Source organism: Mustela erminea, chromosome 6 (genome assembly GCF_009829155.1).
Source record: "Mustela erminea isolate mMusErm1 chromosome 6, mMusErm1.Pri, whole genome shotgun sequence".
Classification (NCBI taxonomy): Eukaryota; Metazoa; Chordata; class Mammalia; order Carnivora; family Mustelidae; genus Mustela; species Mustela erminea.
In genome coordinates, this window is record NC_045619.1 from 115,470,605 (window position 1) to 115,494,657 (window position 24,053).

General features: G+C 46.6%; 1 long non-coding RNA gene and 1 other non-coding gene across 4 annotated transcripts in view; both read right to left on the reverse strand.

The window, feature by feature from the left end:
- Window positions 1-643: 643 nt before the first annotated feature.
- Window positions 644-24,053, reverse strand: part of LOC116594237 — a 29,410-nt gene continuing 6,000 nt past the window's right edge. The window contains exons 2-5 of one of the 3 annotated variants that reach the window (XR_004287119.1): window positions 9,978-10,166; window positions 9,210-9,439; window positions 5,562-5,671; window positions 644-2,054 (exon numbers count right to left, since the gene is read on the reverse strand). This is a non-coding gene — a long non-coding RNA (uncharacterized LOC116594237). Of the gene's footprint in view, window positions 2,212-5,561; window positions 5,672-7,808; window positions 8,388-9,209; window positions 9,440-9,977; window positions 10,167-24,053 lie in introns of those variants that run through there. The other 2 variants (XR_004287117.1, XR_004287118.1) reach the window with 2 other exon arrangements.
- Window positions 6,879-6,982, reverse strand: LOC116594580. Its single transcript, XR_004287293.1, has one exon. It is a non-coding gene; the product is annotated as a U6 spliceosomal RNA (small nuclear RNA).

Genomic DNA, 24,053 nt, shown 5'->3' on the forward strand with positions numbered 1-24,053 from the left:
CCTGCAAGCCTGTTGAGTCCAAATCCTTGGACTAGATTCTTTCTAGATCGCTCCCCACTGCCATCCGACCCCACTGCCGGGGCCGTTGCCCCTTTACCAGCCCCAGTGCTGGCCGCTAGCTGTTGAAATGTGTTTTACGGGCAAATTTTCCTAAGAATTCTAGAAAAACAGCGAACTGCTAGTCCCCAGAGAAACTAGAAATTTTCTTCAGCTCTTCAAGAGAAAAATTTCACTGCCATAGGCAAATCGTTTATGGGTTAATCATTTTTCACCCCGTGCTAGAATGTAAGGTTTTTGTTCTGCTTCACCACTATGTTCCTGGGGCTCAGAAACTGCCCAGCATAAAACAGAACTCAATACATAGCTCCTGAGGAATGGAGGAACCTTATCTCGACTTGGGTCAAGCTGGTCAGCCTCACGCGTTTGAATCAATGTTGTGTATTTGAGATGTGGTTCTCCCTACAAAATGCTGCAGTGGAATCCTACTTCCGAACTTGCATAAACCTGAGAGAATTAAAGGGAAGTTGTCCCCTTCATCTCCTATAACAATCCACCATTGGCATTCCTGTCCCCTTCTCCTGGGTGGGAGCAGATGAAATGGATGTGGCAGAAAAGGATGTGTGTCTGTAGAATATCGGCAGAACTTCCAGCAGGAGTTAATAAGCCACACTAACAAACTTCGTTCTGGGACTTTTGCTTTAAAGCTTCATTAAGCTTTCAGTACAGAAGACCCCGAACAGGAGGCAAATACTCAAACGGGGAATTCCTTTTGAAACTGACCGGGAGCTGGTAAATGAGAAGCACAGCTCTAGTCGGTGTTCAGGGGACAGTCTCTCTCTATTGGCTTTGAATGTTTCTGCTCTCATCTCTTGGAGTCTGTTCTTAAAAAATAGCCCAAAACATATCAACGGAGGCAAGTCTCTGAATAAAAAGGTCACTCCAAATTGCATTTAATCCAGTGCAGTCACTTTCTAGGCTGGAGACTCCTCTCTACCCAGAGAGGAGGCAATGGGAAAAGTGAACTAAACTGGCAGGAACAACCCATTACTAACCCCAGCTCGTTTCAGTAAAAACAGGCATGAGAGCGATGGCAAGTTTTAAAACTGAATTCTCTCAACATGACTCAGGGGTCGTCTTTCTCATGCCAATTTTCAATTTGTTTTTATAGACGGATGAATGGGGGCTCCCAACACGATTCTCAGGATGAAATGTAGAATGCGCACGTCTGCCCTATCATCTGAGCCCAAACTTGAAAGGGGCTCTTCACCAAAACCTAGACAAATATTTGAATGCCTCTCTTGGCAAGGGAGATGATGTCCAAGTGGTCTCTTTTATAATGCATTTGTGCACGGACGGGGTTGGGGGGGAAGCGGGATTTAAAAATAAAACCGGCTACGTCAGAGGCTTGGATTATAAAAGCATAGGTTTCTCTTTCAGGACTCTCTGAAGTTGGAAAGTATGAATTACATACGCTCATTAAAACTTTTATGTTAAATTCAAAGGGTAAAATTAGAAGCCATGTTAATGATCCAACCATGCGACAACTGGCCAGCAGATGTTGGAGCCTTCTGGTTAAGAGATTACATGGTTCGAGCTGACAATTTACTGTATGTGTCCCTGGCACAGAGGAGGGGTAACAAACATATTGTCAGATGCAGGAAATATGCAGCCCCGGAAAAAGGGAACGTGCAAATCTGACGGCCTGTGACACTTTGAGAGCTGCACATTTTTCCACCAAACTGTGATTTCAGAGAGGTGGGGTTTTTTTTTCCCTTCTCTTTTTCCTTCAGAACGAAGAGTTAATCTTGTCCAAGTTCAGAGCCAGAAATCTGTCATATTAAATCCCAGCAAAGACCGACATTCTTTCCAACTTCCTTACTCCCAGTGTCGCTGAGTTTTCCACTGATCCTCAAGCGAGCTAGCTGTCACGCGAAATGGAGCTGTTCCTCCCCGCTCTGGGGGTTTCGGGGATTCCGAGCTGGGGACAGGTCTCTTGGTGTGGTTGGCAGCCTCCCTTTGGTGGTGAAAGCTGCGTGGAGACCTCAAGGATAGATCTGAAAGGCTGGGAGGGACTTGGGGGGTGTCCTGGTTTATGCAGAACAGGTAGGGCACAGTTTCGGTTCCCTGCAAAAGCGTGAGCCCACAGGTGGAAAATCTCCCAGGCTTCAGGAATCACACTAGATTCCTACCGCCTCAAAGTGGCAAACCATCCTGGAGAAGGAAAGCGACAAGGGAGCTGTGAAGGAGGCTGTGTTCCCCCCGTGGGAGAGAAGATGCAACCATTAGGGGATGGGTGTAGGGAAACCAGGTGAATCCCGCCCTTTCCCTCGTGTCCTCTATGATGGGCAGAAGGAGGAAAATGTAGGAGATGATTCTTTATGGTCTGATCTTCCAGGCTCCTTTCTCTTTTCAAAAGGGCTTGTAGAAATGTCATTCTGTCTCTCGGGGCTCAGGAGGGCTCCACTGTTTTTCTGGTTTTCGGGGTATGCCCTGGGGGTAACCCAGGGTGAGTGGAGAGCGGAGGCCACTCTGAAACTTCCTGGAGCAGACACAGCTGCCTTACCTCAAAGGAAACTGGTTGATCCCAAGAAACCAACCGGGAGGCAAAACTGGGGGGAACCATATCTTCCATACGTGCACCCCTCCAGGGGTTTTGCCCATGCTAAGAATGTGCAAACAAAGGCAGTGACCCCAGAGGTCACTTGGTGACTGCTTAGCTCACCTCATGAGCCTCTGATGAATACCTACTGTGTACCAAGTTCTGAGGCAGCCGCTGGGCAGAGGAAAAGGGCCAAGGCCAGGCCCTGCCCTCCAGAAGCTTGCAGTTTGGTGAAGAGACAGCACATAGCACTGGGGGGGTCCCACCTGCTCTGCGTCTTGGTGAGGCCACGGGCTCCTTGTCTGCCTGCCTGAATTTAGTGCCTCAGCCTGTCGCCAGCCAGCCTATGGTTAGCAAACCTCCAACTATTCCTGTTACCTGACTGCCTCTGGGGCAGCTCCTGGTCCCCAGGTTTCCCTAGGATCCCAGCAAGAAGAGGACAAAGTCTCTGTCCCCAGGGACCACCTTGCTCCCTCCCTTGATGGCTGAGATCCAGAGAGCCGGGCCTGAGTGAGCTCCCTGGGGATGTGGGCAACAGGGGAGGCCAGAAAGCTGAAGGTCTTCGGTTTAAGGATTATAAATCCTAACAGTGAGCATCTCCTCTGTTTGAAGAGGGCTCTTATTCTTTATGCTGCAGATAGGCGGGGTTTTGGGTAACAAACCAGCATCAGCACCTACTGGTGCCTGGTGCTCAGATATAGCAGCAGCCAATGTGGGTGAAGATCCTGCATCTGTGGCCCCTGCCTCCCCGGGGAAGGGAGCAGACAGTGAATGCATAGAAGGGGAAACTGTTATGGAGGAAAGGAATCAGGAAAGGGAGGGAGGAAATGTCATGGGCCTGGGAGGGGGCAGTTGTTATCAGTAGAGTGACCCAAGTAGGCCCCACTGGGAGGGTGGCGACTGGAAGAATTTGGAGGCAAGGAAGCAAGTCATTCAGATATCTGGGAAGCGTGCTTTGAGGAAGGACGAAGGCCCGCTGGGATGGGCAAGGGGCCCGGAGTGGCTGGAGGGGGAGGGGGGAGTGCAACAGCACAGGAGGACAGAGGAGCTCCAAGGCCAGGTCAGAGGGCCCGTGCTCTGGTCAAGGTGGGATCTTAGAGGGCTCTGAGCAGGGGGCCATGGCCTGACTCCCATGGCAAGGGCTCCCTCAGCAGCCAGGGGATGCCCTGCCAAGTGGGAAGTCAGGGGAGAGTCCAGGAAGCTGTGCAGAGGCCAAGGCAAAGGTCCAGGTGGGAAGCAGGGGTCTTGATCAAGACACAGGCCCAGGAGTGAGGAGTATATGTTGTGAGCAGACAACCTAATACAGAACATGCTGGTGTGAGGGGTGAAAAACAAAAAGAAATCAAAGATCACTTCAAGAGTTGCTGGCCTAGTACCTGGGAGGATGGAGTTGGCACTAGCAAAGGTGAAGAGAAGGTCTGGTGCAGAGGCGATCAGAGTGAAATCTGGGATACGCATGAAATACCCAAGTGAGGATGTCAGGTGGGCAGTTGTGTATTCCGTCAGGAGCTGAGAAGGGAGGTACTGGCTGGAGACTGAAGGCTGGGACCACCAACAGAGAGACGGTACAGCACAGCTCTCAGGGGCAGTAGGCGTGGCTAGAAGGAGCTTGGGGGTGGGCGTGGCCAAGTGAGCCTAAGCATGGGCATAGCTAGAATGCTTTTGTGGGTGGGCGTGGCTAGAACGAGCGCGGGGGGGGGGGGGGCGTGGCTAGAAGAATCCTGAGGCTGAGCTCCCAGGCCCAGGACCTTAGACCCAGTTTACCCTCCAAAGCCTGAAGTCCCTGGTTGGTGGCTGCATTGGCTTGTCTGCTTGACCTTTTACCGGCTCCCATGGCCTAAGTATGCCTACTTTGTCCTGTCTATAGGGCTTTTTCCTGCTGGGAGCATCACTGATGGCCTAGCAACCAGGCACTACCCAGGGCCAGGGTGGGCAGGAAACTGCACATGGACCCACACGGACCCGTGGGGTGCCAACCAGGCAGACACCAGCATGCTGAGTGTAGCCCCCAGGGCCCACCTGGATTCCAGGTCCAACGCCATGTGGCCAACAGTGCAACATTTGCCATTCTGTACAAAACTGATTCCTGTTCCCCCGATAAGCTGGGTTGATAAGCGGCAGGTGAGATCAGCTTCCCACGGAACCCCCTGTACCCACTGATGGGTTTCCCAGGATGCTCCCCATGGAAGAACTGAACGGGTTCTCTCCCCTGCACCAAACCCTGGGACAGAGGTTCCAGAAGGGGTTCTCCACTCCCCGTCTTCTCCTTCCTTCTCTCCTGGCGTCTCCCCACTGGGTAGCTTGGACTGCCCAGCTGGTGCCAGCCTCAGGTTTTTTCCTCGCCTGCAGTCACATTTCAAAACCCAGCTACCTGGAGATTTTTTGAGATTCTTAAATTCTCATGTTGTTCTAGAGGAAGCTTTCAGTGTCCTCAGTCCACAGCGAAAATTGCTGACTTGCAATCCACATATCTGGTGTTTGGTTTTTGTTTTGTTTTGTTTGAGCCTATGACTAGAAAGATGTAGGCCTGGAAGCTTTTCTCTAGGGAGGGCATGTTCCCGTTAAGTGTTCGAAAGCCCTGCCCTGTGATTTACCCGGCCATGCGACCCTGGGCGCTAACCTCTTTGTGCTTTACTTGCCTCATCTTTAAAATGGGAATAATAACTGTCCCTGGCTCATGGAGTTAAGTGAGTTAATAAATGTCAAGTTCCTAGAATAGCTCCTCACACAGAACAGGCCCTCACTAACCCCCCGTGGTTATTAATATTCCCGGCAGGAGAGTGATGAATGGGCAGAGCCCTCCTGCCGGAACCAGGTTGGAACCAGAGTCAGAAAATAGAAAGTTTTACATTATTTAAGCCCGGCCATTTGCTTTGCAGAGAAGCCTGTGTCACATTAAACTGCAGCATTAAGGGGTCAGCTGGAGACCTAGTTGGAATTAACTCAGGGAGCACTCTCTTACCTTTCAGTTTAAACAGAGCTTCGCAAGGTGTACTTGGGAGCAGCGTGAATTAAGGTAATCTCATGCTGTGCATGCAGTCCAGGTCTCGGAATCCAAAGACTGTAAGGCAGCTGGACAGACAGGAAATGGGGCATTTTCTGGCATTTTGTTTTCATCTGCAGACAGTAGATATCTTCAGGCGGTCTGTCCCTTCCGGGGACAAACGGCACAGCTGGGAGAGAAGCACTCCATGACTTGGGATCTGGGTTCCAAAGACACTGGAGAGCAGACGAGCGAAGGCTTCAGTAAAGGGAACACATGACAGTTACTGCTGTTTTGAGAAGCAGCTGAGCTTGGGTACTGCCCAGCCATCCCCTGGCTGCTGGTTGGAGGGGTTTTGGGGTACAGGGGGGCATGCCAAGCCTGTGACCTCATGGTCACACCTCCCCTGGCCCTAGGGACCTGCTCCCTCCCATAGTCAGGAAGCCTACTTCCCTGGAGGGAATTCTGAATTTTCCTGGGCATCCATAACTACAACTCCCTTTGCCTGCTCTCATTTTTGTCATGTCTGTTCCCTACTGTGCAGAATTCAGGAGCTGAGCAAAGCTGGAGGCCCAGGGGCTCCCTCTTTTTTAAGCCTCCATTGATGCAGGAATGCTGGGGAGAGCATTAGCAGGAGGTTCTAGTTCACATTTTTTTCTAATAAATGTTAAAACAAAAACATCACTATTAAAATAAAAAATTGTTTGTGTACCCCCTAGGCTCACTCAACTTGCTTCCAATGAACCACCATATTTAGGGACGTGCCAGACCGGGAGGATTTTTTGTTTTGTTTTGTTTAGCATATAATGTATTATTTGTTGCAGGAGTACAGGTCTGTGATTCATCAGTCTTACACAATTCACAGCGCTCACCATAGCACATACCCTCCCCAATGTCCATAACCCACCCCCATGTCCCACCCCCTCCCCTCCAGCAACCCTCGGCTTGTTTCCTGAGATTAAGAGTCTCTTATGGTCTCTCTTCCTTTCTGGTTTCATCTTGTTTCCTTTTTCCCTCCCTTCTGCTATGATCTTCTGTCTTGTTTCTCAAATTCCACATATCAATGAGGTCATATGATAATTGTCTTTCTCTGACTTATTTCGCTCAGCATAATACCCTCTAGTTCCATCCATGTCATTGCAAATGGCAAGATCTTTGTTTTTTTGATGGCTGCATAGTACTCTGTTGTGTATGTGTGTATATATATATATATATATATATATATATATATATATATATATATATCACATCTTCTTTATCCATTCATGTTGATGGACATCTAGGCTCTCCATAGCTACAAATATGGAACGTTTTATGAATCTGTATGTCGTCCTTGCACAGGAGCCATACTACTCTTCTCTGTATTATTCCAATTTTAGTATATGTGCTGCCAAAACGACTACTGGGAGGGTCTTTAGAACCATCAATCTTCCCTGTTTGAGAAATGAGTAAGCTGAGGCCCAGGACAGCAGAAGGGTACTCTTGCAAAACAGGGCCCCACCCAATATTGGCCCGAATGGATTCTTAGTGACCTGCTGATTTCCCACTGCACTGGCCCAGGCCCACCTGAAATTTGTACTTTCTGTCCAGGTTCCCAACTCTCATACCCAGAGGCCTCTCTCCTACTCTCCCCAGTCTCCTGAATGCTGTGCATATCTACTGGCTTGGGTACCTCCTCCTTCATGTCCCTCTGACCATCTTCCTGTGATCCCCTTCCGTCCTACCCCACCCACATTTACAGATGGCTCTCTGAGGCCACCCGGTAGACCCAAAGGAGGAATAAAACCCAGCCCCAGTCTTGCAGGAGCAGCCCTTGGCCACTAGGGTGGCCCTCTGACCTCAGCCTCTGACATCACTCTCCCAGGGCTGGCCCAGAATCTTAGGCAGGAAGAATTGGAATTCCAGATGCGAAAGGTCTTGGTGTCTTCTTGTGTTGAGAACCAGACAGCAAGGGCAGATGTCCTCCAGCTTTAGGGATTTTGTCAGAATCTCTGAAGCTGGGGCTTTTTCAGCTGGTCTCAGAAATTGGGATCCATGGAATTCTAAGTGTTCCTTGAGATGTTCAATAAAAAGCAGGCTCTGTCTGTGCTCAAGGAAATTTAAGAAACACTGCATACAATTTTAAACCTGTCTATCGTCTATCTATCTATCTATCTATCTATCTATCTATCTATCTATCATCTATCTATCTTATTGAGATAGAGAGTGCATATGCAAGTGGGGAAAGGGGCAGAAGGAGAGGGAGAGAATATCCAGGCAGACTCCTGCTGAGCGCTGAGCTTGAAGCGGGCCTTTATCCTACAACCTGTGAGATCATGATCTGAGCCAAAACCAAGAGTCAGACACTTAACCAACTGAGCCACTGGGACGCCCCAGCATGGCAGATTATTGGTGACTATTGGAGCATTACAGCTTTATTAGCTTACGTCGACTCTAAGAAATCCTATAGTAGACAAATTCGTGTAGCCCAGCATTTCCTTGACTTCTCTGATCACAGAATCCTATCCTTGAAGAATGCAGCTGGAGATGGTGGAAGACCCTGGATTCTATTAAGGTCCTTCAGCCCCCCATATCTTGTCTCCTCTGGTCTGGTGGTGAGCTCTCAGTCAACATTTGGGACAAATTGAGTGATTTTGTTGGTGAAGGGTAACAATTTCTGATAATTGCATGTTAGAGGCCTTCCTTCCCCCTCTCCCATAAGAAAGTTAACCACAGGGGGAAAAAATAAGTTTCTGGCCTCAAATGGAAGTAAACAGCTGGAGCTGATGAATTCCAGAAGTGAATATTCTTTTCTCCTACAAGCATCTGTGAAAGAGAGAAAGAGAGAGAGAGAGAGACCACAGAGGCTATGTAAATATAATTATTTCTAAGTAGAGTACCTTCAACATTTTCCATTAGGTAGCAGGGAGGTCACTGTGAGGCCAGCTGTCCAAATATGGCTGCTGATTCCCCTGAGTCAGCAAAGTCTATAAAAAAATGATCTTTGGGACAGAAATTTCTTACCACACATCCTAGTAAGTATCTCCAAATGTATGGGATATTAAATTTAGGGCTGTGGTTTTCAAACTTTTTTTCAAAGCATGAAAACCTCTTTTTCAAAGGAAATCTTACTCAAAACTCTTCACACAATCCCAGGCTAGCCCCTGGAATCTAGTCTGGAAAACTGTGGTCTCGAGCCATGCTACTCAAAGCCTGGTGTACAGACTAGAAACTTCTGCGTCACCTGGCCACTTGTGAGGAAGGAGTCCAGCATCCAGCCCACTTCAGACCTGCCACACCGAATCTGCATTTTCATACCCTCTCCAGGGGATTTGTGTGCACATTAAAATTTGGGGGGCAGATCTAAAAGGATTTACTCCCAAATATTCTTTCTCTCTTGGGTCATCCCAAATACCTGGGTGAGGCTTTTGACAATGAGTCTGCAACGAACTGAGCCCAGCTATAGCTTCCAGGAGGGCAAGCACAGTGTGGTCAGGTCATCTGCACAATTGAATCTGTGCCCCTCTCCCCCACGGAAACGTTGAGAAAAGCGAGGGCTGCTTAGAAAGAGACAGGAGAAGAGAGCAAAGTGGTGAAATGCAGAGACTATGGACTAGATTTCCTGGGCTTGAGCCAACACTACCTTACCTCTGGGGAGGACTCTGGCTGGTGAATTAAGATTCTGTGCCTCTTTGTCCAGTGTCGGACAGGGGTAAGGGATGATGATGATGGTGAGGGTGATGAGAGTATCCATTGAATGAGCTGATGGGCTGGAAGCACCTAGAATCTCTAGGTGCTTGGTTGGGGCTTTCATTCCCAAGTCCGTGGGAGCTCACCCCAGCAAGGGGCTTCCCTTTAAGGAATGTGCAAAGGAGCACCTGCATAGATCAAGCAGATTAAATATGGGTCACACAAGAGTCACCATCAGGTTCTCTCTAATAATCCCACCACTTAAGTACGATTGAAAGAACAAACACTACAATCTAAACTTTTTGATATATGGGTAACTTCTTTTTAGTCTTAGATTCAGAAAAATTTATGTTTCTATTGGGACTTTTCCATTTATTATCTCAGAGATCTTGGGCAAGTTCCTATAGCATTTTTCTCATTTTCTGGGCCCAGGGTCAGGGAAGTAATCCCACTGTATCAAGCACACAGGAACCTTGGAGTCTCAGGGGTGTGAACTGACACGCCAGGCTGTAAGTCTCAGGAGCTCCCAGCAGAAGAAAATGCAAGGGTCATCTACCCCCATTCTAGTGTGCACCCCTCCCTCTGCCGTGAACACTTTCTCTTTCTTCTATAGGACACCAGTGCAGGTCACCTGCACCCCAGCTTTGAAGGTAAAAGCGATGCCCCCCCCCCCCCAGAGCTGAGGGCAGTTTGCTGATGGAGCCCAGAGTGGTGGTTGTCGTGCACCTGAGCTGTGAGCCCTGGTGAGCCGGGGTGCAGGACCGACACCAGCGGTCCCATGGATCTGCATGCCAGGCCACCGCTCAGTGGGGTGATGCTGCCCCTGAAGGCCCTTCTGCATCGCCCTTGGAGCCTCAGCAGCTTCCCTGGTTTTTTGGCACCATGAACCGCTTGATCTCAGTCCAGCAATTCGCTCTTATAAACAAGAGAGGGGGAAAAAAATAGAAAAGTCGTGAAAAACAGACACAAGGAATTAGGTCACCCTAGAAATTCTAAGACATCAGCAAAACTCTTGTTGGGCATGATTTTAATGCAGCAACCTCTGACCACAGCAGGGTCTGGGATGGATAGGGTAGAGAGAAAAAGTCAAGAGAGAATGGGTGGGCAGAAAAGAAGGTCAAGGTGATCCCTGGCTCTGGAGATCTGCTGAGGACTTTTTCTGCAGCCTGGGGCATGCCACAGGGCCTTCTGCAGCGGTGAGTGCCTTTGACTTTCCCTTCAATCTGGGAGTTTGGGATCCAGACACAGTAACTGAACCTTTTCATACTCAACATTGAGCTGCCCACTCCCTTCCTTGTGAACTTCCTCCTCATACTCCTGCTTCCTTGCTTTTGATGCCTATTTGGTGTTTGCGTAGAGGGTGGACAGACACTAGTGTCGCCCCACAGAGCCACCGCTCATGATCAAAGCTGGCCTTGCACTCGACAGCAAGGCTTTAAGCCGCTTAGAAGACAAGTCTTCCTCTAAATGCATCTTTCCATAGACAGTCACCAACCACGGGGACACACGTGCACCTTAACGCAGCAGAATGCATTTTAACTGAGTGAGTAAGAGTGGAATAGGAGGGCATACAAAAGGTCCACTCCTGTGACATGAAAGGTGGCTGGAAGAGCCGAGGGCAGCAGACAGCCTATCCCCCAGGAGCCGAGGACAGCAAGAACCAGGACACTGCTATGGATCCTGAGTGAGAAGGAAGTTGCCTGTCGTCTGGCTGCTGGAGCTTGCCAGGGAAGGGGGCCCATTGTGGGTATTTGGGTTTAACCAAAAAGGGAACAAAAGAAAACAGAGTCTTGGTGCAATGGAATGAGCCCTAGTCTGGAGACTGGATTTGCAGCAGGTTCTTTTTTTTTTTTTTTTTTAAATCTTGCAATGGTTATCAATTTTTAATGGTTTTCTATATACGATTCTACTTGCAGTTAACACTGACAAAGTGGTGTGTCAGAAATTTGGTTGAGTAGCAGGACAGGTTAACCAAAGCCGTCCTTTTTTCTTTTCTTAAAATTAATTTATTTATTTTTATTTGCATATAATGCATTATTTGCCCCAGGGGTACAGGTCTGTGAATTATCAGACTTATACTATTCACAGCACTCACCGTAACACATACTCTCCCTATGTCCATACCCCAGCCACCCCATCCCTCCCAGCCCCAGCAACCCTCAGCTTGTTTTCTGAGATTAAAAGTCTCTAATGGTTTGTCTCCCTCCCTGGTCCCATCTTGTCTCATTTGGTACCTCCCTACCCACAGCAACCCCCCTCCGTGCCTCTCAAATTCCTCATATCAAGGATATCATATGATAATTGTCTTTCTCTGATTGACTTATTTTGCTTAACATAATACCCTCTAGTTCCATCCACATCATTGCAAATGGCAAGATTTCGTTTTTTTGACCGTGGCATAGTATTCCATTGTGTATATATACCACATCTTCTTTATCCATCCATCTGTTGGTGGACATCTAGGTTCTTTCCATAGTTTGGCTATTGTGGACATTGCTTCTATAAACATTTGGGTGCACGTGCCCCTTTGGATCACTACATTTGTATCTTTCGGGTAAATACCCAGTAGTGTGATTGCTGGGCCATAGGGTAGCTCTACTTTCAACTTTTTGAGGGACCTCCATGCTGTTTTCCAGAGTGGCTGCACCAGCCTGCATTCCTACCAACACTGTAGGAGGGTTCCCTTTTCTCTGCATCCTTGCCAACACCTGTCATTTCCTGACTTGTTAATTTTAGCCATTCTGACTGGTGTGAGGTGGTATCTCATTGTGGTTTTAAATTGTGTTTCCCTGATGCCAAGTGATATTGAGCACTTTTTCATGTGACTATGGCCATTTGGACGTCTTCTTTGCAGAAATGTCTGTTCATGTCTTCTGCCCATTTCTTGATTGGATTATTTGTTCTTTGGGTGTTGAGTTTGATAAGTTCTTTATAGATTTTGTATACTAGCCCTTTATCTGATATGTCATTTGCAATTATCTTCTATAGTGTCCGTTTTCTCTTGGCTTTGTTGACTGTTTCCTTTGCTGTGCGAAAGCTTTTGATCTTGAAGCCCCAATAGTTCACTGTTGCCCTTGCTGCTCTTGCCTTTGGCGATGTTTCTAGGAAGAAGTTGCTGTGGCTGAGGTCAAATAGGTAGCTTCCTGTGTTCTCCTCAAGGATTTCGATGGATTCCTGTATCACATTGAGGTCTTTCAACCATTTTGCTCTGTCTTCCTTAATTTCTTTCATGAGTATTCTATGGTTTTCTGAGTATGGATTCTTGTTTATTCCTAGGTATCTTATGGTTTTGGGTACAATTGTAAATGGGATCAACTTCTTAATGTCTCTTTTTTCTGTCTTGCTGTTGGTGTATAGAAATGCAAGTGATTTCTGTGCATTGATTTTATATCCTGCCACTTTACTGAATTCCTGTATGAGTTCCAGCAGTTTTGGAGTGGAATTTTTTGTCTTGTCCCCATAAAGTATCATATCATCTGCAAAGAATGAGGAGTTTGACTTCTTCTTTGCCGATTCAGATGCCTTTTGTTTCTTTTTGTTGTCTGATTGCTGAGGCTAGGACTTCTAGGACTATGTTGATTAGCAGTGGTGATAGTGGACAGCCCTGCTGTGTTCCTGAGCTTTATGGAAAAGGTCTCAGTTTTTCCCCATTGAGAATGATATTTGCTATGGGTTTTTCGTATATGGCTTTGATGATATTGAGGTATGTACTTTCCATCCCTACATTTTGAAGAGTTTTGATCAAGAAAAAATGCTGTAATTTGTCGAATGCTTTTTCAGCATCTGTTGAGAGTTTCATATGACTCTCGTAGTTTTTTTTTTTAATGTATTGTATCACAATGATTGATTTGCAGATGTTGAACCAACCTTGCAGCCCAGGAATAAAACCATCTTGGTTGTGGTGAGTAACCCTTTTAATGTACTGTTGGATCCTACTGGCTAGTACTTTGGTGGGAATTTTTGCATTCATGTCCATTAAGGATATTGGTCTGTAATTCTCCTTTTTGATGGGATCTTTTTCTGGTTTGGGGATCAAGGTAATGCTGGCCTCATAAAATGAGTTTTGGAAGTTTTCCTTCCATTTCTATTTTTTTGAACAATTTCTTCTTTAAGTGTTTTGTAGAATTCCCCTGGGAAGCCATCTGGCCCTAGGCTCTTGTTTGTTGGAAGATTTTTATAACTGCTTCAATCTCCTCACTGGTTATGGGTCTGTTCGGTTTTCTGTTTCTTCCTGGTTCAGTTTTGGTAGTTTATATGTCTCTAGGAATCCATTTCTTCCATATCGTCAAATTTGCTGGTGTATAGTTGCTCCTAATATGTTCTTATAATTGTCTGTATTTCTTTGGTGTTGGTTGTAATCTCTCTGCTTTCATTCATGATTTTATTTATTTGGGTTCTCTCTCTTTTCTTTTTGATAAATCTGGCCAGGGGGTTATCAATCTTATTAATTCTTTCAAAGAACCAGCTCCTAAGTTTGTTGATTTGTTCTACTGTTCTTTTGGTTTCTATTTCAGTGATTTCTGCTCTGGTCTTTCTTTCTTTCTTTCTTTCTTTTTTTTTTTAGTTTCCATAAATTGACATTTATTATTTTGTAAACCATATGTATGAGTCATTTAGATTTTATTCCATATTTACATTCTCTTCTCCTGCTGGGTTTAGGTTTCCTTTGCTGTACTTTTTCCAGCTCCTTGAGGTGTAAGTTGGGTTGTGTAGAGACCTTTCTTGTTTCTTGAGAAAGGCTTGTATCGCTATATACTTTCCTCTCAGGACCGCCTTTGCTGTGTCCCACAGATTTTGAACAGTTGTGTTTTCATTTTCATTAGTTTCCATGAATTTTTAAAATTCTTTAATTTCCTGGTTGACCCATTCATTCTTTACTAGGATGCTCTTTAGTCTCCATATATTTGAGTTCTTTCCAACTTTACTCTTGTGATTGAGTACTAGCTCCAGAGCATTGTGGTCTGAAAATATGCAGGGAATGATCCTAATCTTTTAGTACCAGTTGAGACCTGATTTGTGACCCAGGATGTCATCTATTCTGGAGACTGTTCCATGTACACTAGAGAAGAATGTGTATTCTTTTGCTTTGAGATGGAATGTTCTGAATATATCTGTGATGTCCATCTTATCCAGTGTGTCATTTAAAGCCTTTATTTCCTTGTTGATCTTTTGCTTAGATGATCTGTCCATTTCAGGGAGGGTGGTGTTAAAGTCCCCTCCTATTATTGTATTATTGTCCATGTATTTCTTTGATTTTTGTTATTAATTGGTTTGTATAATTTGCTGCTCCCATGTTAGGGGCATAGATATTTAAAATTGTTAGATCTTCTTCTTGGACAGACACTTTAAGTATAGTATAGTGTCCTCTGTCATCTCTTATTATAGTCTTTGGCTTAAAATCGAATTTATCTGATGGAAGGATTGCCACCCCAGCTTTCTTTTGATGCCCATTAGCAGGGTAAATTGTTTTCCAACCCCTCATGTTAAATCTGGAGGTGTCTTTGGGTCTAAAATGGGTTTCTTGTAGACAGCATATTGACAGGGCTTGTTTGTTTGTTTGTTTGTTTGTTTTAATTCATTTTGATACCCTGTCTTTTGATTGGGGGCATTTAGCCCATTTACATTCAGGGTAACTATTGAAAGATATGGATTTAGTGCCATTGTATTGCCTGTAAGGTGTCTATTACTGTATACAGTCTCTGTTCCTTTCTGGTCTGTTACCTTTAGGCTCTCTTTTTGCTTAGAGAACCCCTTTCACTATTTCCAGTAAGGCTGATTTGATGTTTGCAAATTCTTGTAATTTTTGTTTGTCCTGGAAACTTTTTATATCTCCTTCTCTTTTCAATAACAGCCTAGTTGGATATGGTATTCTTGGCTGCATAGTTTTCTCATTTAGTGTTCTGAATATATCATGCCAGTCCTTTCTGGGATGCCTGGTCTCTGTGTATAGGTCTGCTGTCAGTCTAAAATTTCTAGTTGTATGTTACAAGTCTCTTCTCCTGAGCTGCTTTCAGGATTTTCTCTTTGTCACTGAGACTTGTAAGTTTTACTATTAGATGAGAGGGTGTGGACTTCTTTTTAGTGATTTTGAGGGGGTTTCTCTGTGCCTCCTGGATTCTGATGCTTGTTCCCTTCACATATTAGGGAAATACTCTGCTATAATTTGTTCCAATATACCTCCTGCCCCTCTCTCTCTTTCTCCTTCCTCTGAGATCCCGATTATTTTAATATTGTTTCATCTTATGGTGTCACTTATCTCTTAAATTCTACCCTCATGGTCCAGTAGTTGTTTATCTCCCAGCTTTTTTATTCTCCATCATCTGGGCTTCTGTGTCACTAATTCTCTCTTCCGCCTCATTTATCCTAGCAGTAAGAGCCTCCATTTTTTATTGCACCTCATTAATAGCTTCTTTTATTTCAACTTTGTTAGATTTTAGTTCTTTTATTTCTCCAGAAAGAGATTTTATTTCTCCAGGAAGGGATTCTTTAGTATCTTCCATGCTTTTTTTGAGCCCAGCTAACATCTTGATAATTGTTATTCTGACCTCTAGTTCTGATATCTTACTAATGTCCATATTGATTACATCCCTAGCCATCGGTACTGCCTCTTGTTCTTTTTTTTTTTTTTGAGGTGAGTTTTTCTGCCTTGTTAATTTGTCCAGATAAGAAGATGATGAGAGAATAAAATACTGAAAGTGTAGCAATGACCCTAGAAAAATATACTAACCAAGGCAGAAGAGACCCAAAAACAGAGGAAGAAGAAAGGAGAACAAAACAAAGAAACAAAGACTATATACATATATTAGATGGGTGAATAAAACAGAGCCACACACTTTGGTTGTATTTTGGTCTGTTAGAAGAAACTGACTCCCACAATTTTAAAGAAAGAAAAATGTATATATACAAAAATAGGATTAAATACAATGAAAGGATGGAATGTGACATAGAGATGAAAATTTTAAAAGATTCTAAAAAAGGAATTGATAAGAAGTTGGTTGAAAAAAGAAAAAAAAAAAGAGGAAAGAGTATGATCAGGCTGGAGACTAGAACAAAGCCATGAGCTAGTGTTAGGGTATATTTTGATCTGTTAGAAGAAACTGTGTCCCAAAATTTTAAAGAAAGAAAAACCTATATGTATACAAAAAATAAGGTTAAATACAATGAAAGGATAGAATATGAGTATAACAATGAAAATTTAAAAAGATTTTAAAAAAGATATTGATAGGATGAAATAGTTTAAAAAAAGTTAAAGTAGGAAATAAGAAAAGCTAAAAAAAATAGAACAAGAAAAAATAAAATAAAAAGAAATGAACTTTGCAAGACTAAAGGATCATGGAGGGGAAAGCCATGAATTCTATGCATTGCTTTCCCCTAGCTCTGGAGTTCTGCAGTTCTGGTTGATTGGTGAACTTGGTCTTGGCTGGCTGGATATTCTTGTTGATCTTCTGGGGGAGTGGCCTGTTGCAGGGATTCTCAAATGTCTTTGCTCAAGGTGGAATTGCACCACCCTTTCCAGAGGCCAGGCTAAGTAATCTGCTCAGGTTCACTCTCAGTAGCTTTTGTTCCCTGAATGCTTTTCATAGAGCTTTGGAGGATGGGAATGAAAATGGCAGCCTCCCAATCTCTGGCGTGGAGGAGCCAAGAGCTTGGGGCCCCACTCTTCAGTGCACCCTCAGAGAAAAGCAGTCAATCCCTCCCATCACCCTGGTCTCCGGCTGCACTTCGTGCTCACCTGCCCTGTGACTGAGCATTTCTATCTCTGGTGCACAGCCCTTTTTAGAGTCTCCAAACCCAGAAGATTCCTGAAGTGTGCTCCTGCTCTGCTCCTTCCAGAGGAGGAAGGTGAGTCTCCCCAGATCTGTCACTTGTGGGGTCCCCACTCAAAGAACAGTGGCCTATGACTTGGATCACAGTTTAAAGTAACCCTGAGCTGAGAGCCCATTGCTCGGCTCTGTCTCTGTATCCAACTTCCCCTGTTCCAATACCTGGGAGCTCTGCTACACTCAGATACCCCAAGTCTTTCTGTGACCCCACACGTACTGAGACCACACTGTCCCTGTGAGGGCTCCACCCCCTGCTTAACCTCTGGAGCAATGTCCCTCAGTGGAGCAGACTTCAAAAAGTTCCAATTTTGTGCTCTGCTGCTCCACTGCTGCTGGGAGCTGGCCCCTCCCGCTATAGTCTATCTTCCCGTCACTTCAGATTCACTTCTTCACAGGTCCTACCTTCCAGAAAGTGGTCACCTTTCTGTTCCTAGAATTGCTGCTCTTCATCTCTTTGACCTCGCGTTGAGTTTGTAGATGTTCAGAATGGTTTGATAACTATCTAGCTGAACTCCTGGGACCCGAAGATATTTAAGTCTCCTACTCCTCTGGCATCTTGCTCCTCCCCATGAAGCAGGTTCTTTAACCTCTCTACTTGCTCATCTGTAAAATGGGTGTCATGGTCTCCATCTCCAAATGTTGTGATGAAGACAAAGGGAGAGGGGTTTTCAGAACTGGTAAAATACTCTGTGGCATGATCTTATTCTACAAAGGCTGCTGCTGCTGGTGCCCTGGCTCAGGGCCAGTATGGTACCAGTACCTGCAGGGTATTGTCTCTCTCCGTGTTTACAGCAAGCCTGAAAGGTTGTCACCCTGTTCTACAGTTGAGGAAGGTAGAAGTTAGTGAACTTGCCTGGGGTTCATGGCTTGGAGGTGCTGGTGCTAAATCTGAAGGTGGGGCTGCCGGTGACTTTCTCACCTGTAGGAGAGGGTGTGTGCCTCTCTGCTTTCACAGTGACCATGTAAAGGGACATGCCCATAGGCCATATCAACGGTGGCCCATGTCCATGACGCAGCTCCCTCCTCTCTGTGGCTACATGCCCACCCCCTGCCCTCCCTCTAGTTCCCACCACCTGGCAATGGCATGGGCCCTGGGCTCACTCCTTGTCTAGCCCTGAGCCAGGGAAGCACTGGGCTTGACTTGCAAAAGTCCTTCTTCCTTCTAGAATCATGCTCCTGGCTTGGTTAGACTTCACATGGTATCAGAGCTCAGAGTAACTCTGATAGCCGGCAGGAAGTCTCATCCAGTCCCTGGAACCCAGCTAGCTCCTCTGTGGTCCACACTTCCCAAGACAAGAATGCAAACCTCCCTCACATCCATTCCAGGAGTGGAACAACTCTTTGTCCTGGTGACTTCAGTCATTCCTAAAGTACCCATGAGATCTACTTCTTCTAAAGGGACTTAGTAGGAAGAGACTCTCATCCCCATTTCTGTGCAAGGACATTGGGAAGCCACCTCCATCCTTTTCTCTAAGTGCAACAACCCTGTCTCCTTGTCTGTGGAGCTCATGGGGCCTGGTTCTCAAAAAGCAAAGCTAGTAAATCAACACAAAGGCCACTTTCAGCTTCCTGCACCCAGAGTCCCTCTCCTTACCCTGTCTACTCCCAATCTACTGTCTATCCTTACCACCCGCCTGCTTAAGTGACATCAACAACTTCCCTAAGCTTCAACCACCTCTTCTGTAAAATAAGGATATTCACATATGGAAGAAAGGTGGGAGAACTGGGGAGACAGTGGGCAAAGTACCTGCCACAGTGCCTAGCTCTAGGCGAGCTTATAGTTAGGAGATCCTGTCATTGTCATGTTCATTCTTGTATTATTCATTATTATGTTGCCAGTGATGGAGATGGGTTTTTCTATAACTATCCACTTTCTATTGATTCTAGATGGTTCTTCATCTGCATTTGAAGACTCCCAAATTCCTGGAAAGTCTGGACATCCTAAAATCTGAACTGGAAATGGGTCAGCCATTCCCTTTCCAGGGCCCATGAGCACGGAAGAACAAAGCCACCGGCTGGTCCCCATGCTCCAGGACTGTGTGGGAGGTGTGATTCTTGCTTGATTGTCTTTTATGGGAAGGGGAAGATGCTGGGCAGGAGGCAGACAGAGAGAGAGAATGAGAGACAGACAGAGAGGCAGAAAGATTTGCCCATGAACATGTGAATGATGTGGACTCAAATCCAGTGGGACTCAGAAGCCCAGCCCTTCTCAGCCCATCTGGCCTGTGCAATCTGCCCATCTAACCAGGGGTCTCAAGCCCATTTCAGGTCAGAGAGGCGAAGGCTCTCCCCACCCCTTCCTCTCCACCACCCTTTTCTTCATGTTTTGTGAAAGTACAATTATATAATTAACATACAATAAATTTCACACATTTAAATTGTTCAGTTTAGTAAGTCCTGTGTAGCACCCAAGGGCCCTCTCCTGGACCATCCAGGTGGCAGGCTTGGTACTGGTTTGGTGTCTGCCCTCTTAGAGCTGTCCTCATGGAGCCTGAGGTCCTGGAGGAAGCTCATGAAGGGCTAAGGCCTGGCTGGGACTCTTTGGGAACAGTTTCAGGGAATGCTCCAGAAGCAACCATATTTTTGCCCTATGTTCATTTTTCTAAGATTTCTGAAGGAAACCACTCTCAAAATGGAAGCCAAAAGTCAGGGGTCAAGAAAGACGAAAGCAGAAACCAAGAGAAGGCCAACAAGAAAGCAAGCAAGTGGACATAATGTGGATTCAATTAAACTCGAGCTTTAGTTTTGGTCAAATTGTAAGTTAATTCCTGCCTCCTAGACTATTTAATTAAAGGCAAGTCCCACAGGCCGCCTGTTATTTTAACCGTTTTTCTTCTCTGGTGGAGACCCTGGGACTATGCAGAGGGAGCAGGGAGCAATAACCTGTGATTGGATTCTCCTGGGGGAAATGAGGGAGAAAATGAATGATAAACATCTTGTCTTCAGAACATCATAAATTTTTCAATAGCAGCCCCCCAAAAGCATTAGATTTTCATCCTTAATTTGAATGCAGGCTACTTGGTAATAGCACACGCTAGTTTACATTCCCCACATGTGTGTTTTATTTTCTTTATGGGGTCAAGAAGGAAAAAGGAAGACAGACCTATCCCTCATTCTGTTTGTGTCTGCACAGTGTTACTGCCGAGCTGACTTCCTTTGATTCCGTCGCAATCTCCCCTCTTTTTGCTCCTCAGCAGGGAGGGCCACGAGTCTGGTGTTTCCTGCTCACCTCTGTGACGTCCCAGTGACAGTTTGCATGTCTATTCTGCTGTTTGTCCTCCAGCAGCTGGAGGCCTGGAAGGCAGGTCACCAAACCAGGACGTCCAGGAACAGGCTCGTGGGCTGATGCCCATCCGGCCTCCCTGGGACTTGGGGACCAGGACAAGTGGCCTCAGCATTGGTGTTTGCACTACTTTGCTTTGGGTTGTTTGTATTATCATGTTAGGAATGAGCAGCTACTGAAAACCCCAAGTGGTAGAAGTTCTGATCCCAAATGACAGGAACTTACCAGTCCAGGTGTGTCCAGGCTGGGCAGCCTGTTGGGCCATTTTACAAAGGCAGCCCTCCTGGTCAGCAACCACAGTGAGCTATAAGACCAGTCAGTCAGGTCCTCTGTCCTGGCCTCTCTGGAAGGAGCTGGGCCAGCCCCTCGACTTGGACTCTGGGACTCCCCGTCCACCAGAAGCTTTGCCCACTCCGCTCCTTCGTGGATGATTCTTTGCACCATGGCCCCACACCATGATGTACTCTCTTAATCATGTTTGCCATAACCACATACCTCCTGTAGTCTGCTATCTGCTCCATCTTGTTTCCCTCAATGGACTCAGTTTTACTTCCGTTAATGAGTTTATAAGGAAATTTCTTAGTGCAATCCTAAATGTGAAAAATAGTATCATTCATGAGACATAGAAGATAACCATACTACGGGAACCTGGGTGGCTCAGTGGTTTAAGCATCCGACTTTTGATCTCAGCTCAGGGCATGATTGTGAGATCAAGCCCCGTGCTGGGCTCTGCCCTGGATGTGGCACCTGTTTCAGTGTCTCTCTCTCTCCCTCTGCCCCTCCCCATCACGAGTTCGCTCACTCTCTAAAGAAAAAGAAAAGGAAGAAGAAATAGAAGAGGACGAGGAAGGAGAAGGAGAAGACCATACTAATACAATGAAAACAAAACAGGGTCATCCAAATTTAGCTGTTGCCTGCGGATGTCTGTAAGACTGGGCCCGCTCTCTATTCCAAAGGGAAGATCAGCCATCAGGGAAGGGGCGCTGGGGGCCCATGGGTGTGAGACAGAAGTGCTCTCTGGCATCACCAGGTGGAATGGAAGGGAATGGAGAAGGGAACTGTTTCTTACCGGGAACTCAGGGTTACAGGGGGGCAGCTGGTCTTTCTGGATGGCTAGTGCTGGGACACTGTCTGTGGGTCCTCCTCCCGGGCCTTCCTGTCCTCCTCAGATCAGCTTCTGTCCCTTCCTGCCACCAAGACCTCTGTGTCATCCAGTTCTGTGGCCTCATCATGGTCCTCATCATACTGTACCTCCTCACAGCATTCAACTCCTCTCTCCCCTAGAAATCCCTTTTCTTGGTTCTGGCCTTGTTTCCCTGCCTTCCAGACTGTTCCTCCCATTCACATACACTTAGAATTCCTCTCTCTCCCCTTCATCTGTGTGCTGGTGCAGCAAAGGGTTCAGAGCCAGTTAGACACCTCTAGTCGCAAGAGACTTCCTGACCTCTGTCCTTGGATGTCACCTGTAGGTCTGTGCTCCAGGTAGACAAGCTGGATCAGAGACTGCAGAAGTGGTGTCACTTTGCTGGGATCTGCTCCCTGGTGTCAGTCAGTGGCCTTTCCGTTCAGACAAGTAGGAAAGCCCAAACCCACTTCCTGGGAGATTTGCAAAAGTAAAGCTCCCCAAGGACCCCTGTGAAGGACACTGGAGTGATTGTCAGACCACAGATAGATGATCCCATGGTGCTGTGCCCTGAGCCCCCCACCTGCATCCCCTCACCGCTATCCCATGAGGGAGCCTCATCCCGCTTGGTGGGAAGACAGTGGGCCCCAGGTCACCCCACGTGACTCTGCAGGCCTGGCTGTGTCACGTGGTACACATAGATGAGCTCAACACCGAGGTCCTGTTGTCACACCTACTGAAATGTGAACACCTGAGATTAGCTTACAATGCTAAGGATTAGCTGAACTCCATTGTTCCTAGGCCAACGGGTTCTTGGGTGAGGCTCTCCTTGGCTCACGGGGCTCAGGCTTCCCTCACAAAAGAGAAGAACAAAGGCCAGGCCTAGAGACGCAACTCTCCTCTTTGAAATTGAGACTTGGAAAAAAGCAAAAACCAAAAAGATAATGACTTCTCCCGCCAGATGTAGGTCAACCACAGGCAGAGAGCTGGTGTGGGGGGTCAGGGGGCTCTGGGAAATGTCGGTGTCCGGACATCTAGCAGACAGCTGTAGGGCCCTGTACAAGGGCCTTCGTGGCCACCCCTGCCCTCTGTGCGCTCACCTCCGCCTCAGCAGTGTGTGCCCTCAGTTTACCCCAGAGAGACTCCGGGGGCACCCTGCGCCACCCCTAGACCCTGAGGCTTGACTGTGTCCCCCTGGCACACAGACAGGGGAGGGAAGACGTGCTGTGGGAGAGCCTGATTTACCCCGGTAAGACTTGAACGAAGCAGCCCTTTGACACAAAACACAGTCATGGTTCCTTGGATCTGTTTCAATCTATCGTGTCACCCTCTGCTCTTGGAGATGTTACAAAGCTGTTGTGGACGGGGTCCAGAGTCTAGTTTTACTAGTTTGTTGCTTAGAAATGCAACTGTGTGTTGGCTCAGCTAATGCTCAAATCTTTGGAGGAGTTTCGGGGAAAAAAAAAGATTAAAGCGACTATAAAACCACGAACTATGTTAAAAATGTATTATGAACTTTAATTTGTGGGTTGTTCCTCTTCTTCTTCTTCTTCTTTTTTCTTCTTTTCCTTTCTTTCCTTTTCTTGTTTTGCCTCATACAGCTTGAGGCAGTGGTTTCCAGAAGGGTTTCTTGTTTGTGTTTAAAGCTGCTTTGTGGAAATACTCCATTTTCAAAGGTTCTGTGGGTCATAAAACAATTAGTGTTCATCCTGCCTGGGCCCCCAGAGGCTGGCTCCCTGGGTGATCCAGGCAGGGCCGGAGGCTGGACTGGGGGCTGGCAGACTCGGGCCTGGGTGGGGACAGGTCTGTCAGCGTCAGCCAGGAGGCGGAAAACCTGTAGAACCCCAAATCCTCATGCATGCCTCACCTGCCTCCCTAACTTGCAGTTAGGGAAACTGAGTCCTAGGGGCTTACTGACGGCCTTGTTTCATCCTAAAGAGTTGGCATTTCGCTATGGCCTTCAGGCACAAACCTCATCAACTACCCGCCTCTTCTGAGTCTCCAGGTGGTTCTGAACGTGGACTGGAGTGTTGTGAGGGTAGACAAGGACGGGGGTCTCCGTCGTCTGCTGTTGGTGACAACAACTCACGCTTCTCGATGTATCGTCCTTGGTGTTTCGTGGGTGGCGAGACCACTGTTGCTCACCTTCCTGGGAATATGTCGTGCTCTACGCACAGAGGGTAACCTCTACCAAGCCAGACAGCAGCCTGTACAGCTCCTCTCTTTGCCCTAACGGTAAGCATACTCAGTACATAATCTGGATTGAATTAAAAGTCCCGGACTCTGTGTTCTGGCCTCAGACATCTGTGCCTGGAGGAGGAATGTATGAAGAGCCGCCAAGTGCCTGGGATAAAGGTGCTCGTCCCAAACTTGCCATTTTAGTCTTAATTAGAAACTCATATAGTCGGGGACAACAGAAAGCCTTTCAAGCCTGCATCCTTGTGGTCCAGGTTCTGCCATCTGTCAGGCCTCAAACTCGGGTAAGGGGATCTTCAGCACCCCTTTCCAGCCACATGTGGACCCCAGAGGAGTAAGGTCCTCATGACCCTTCAAGTTCAGCTCAACTTCCAACC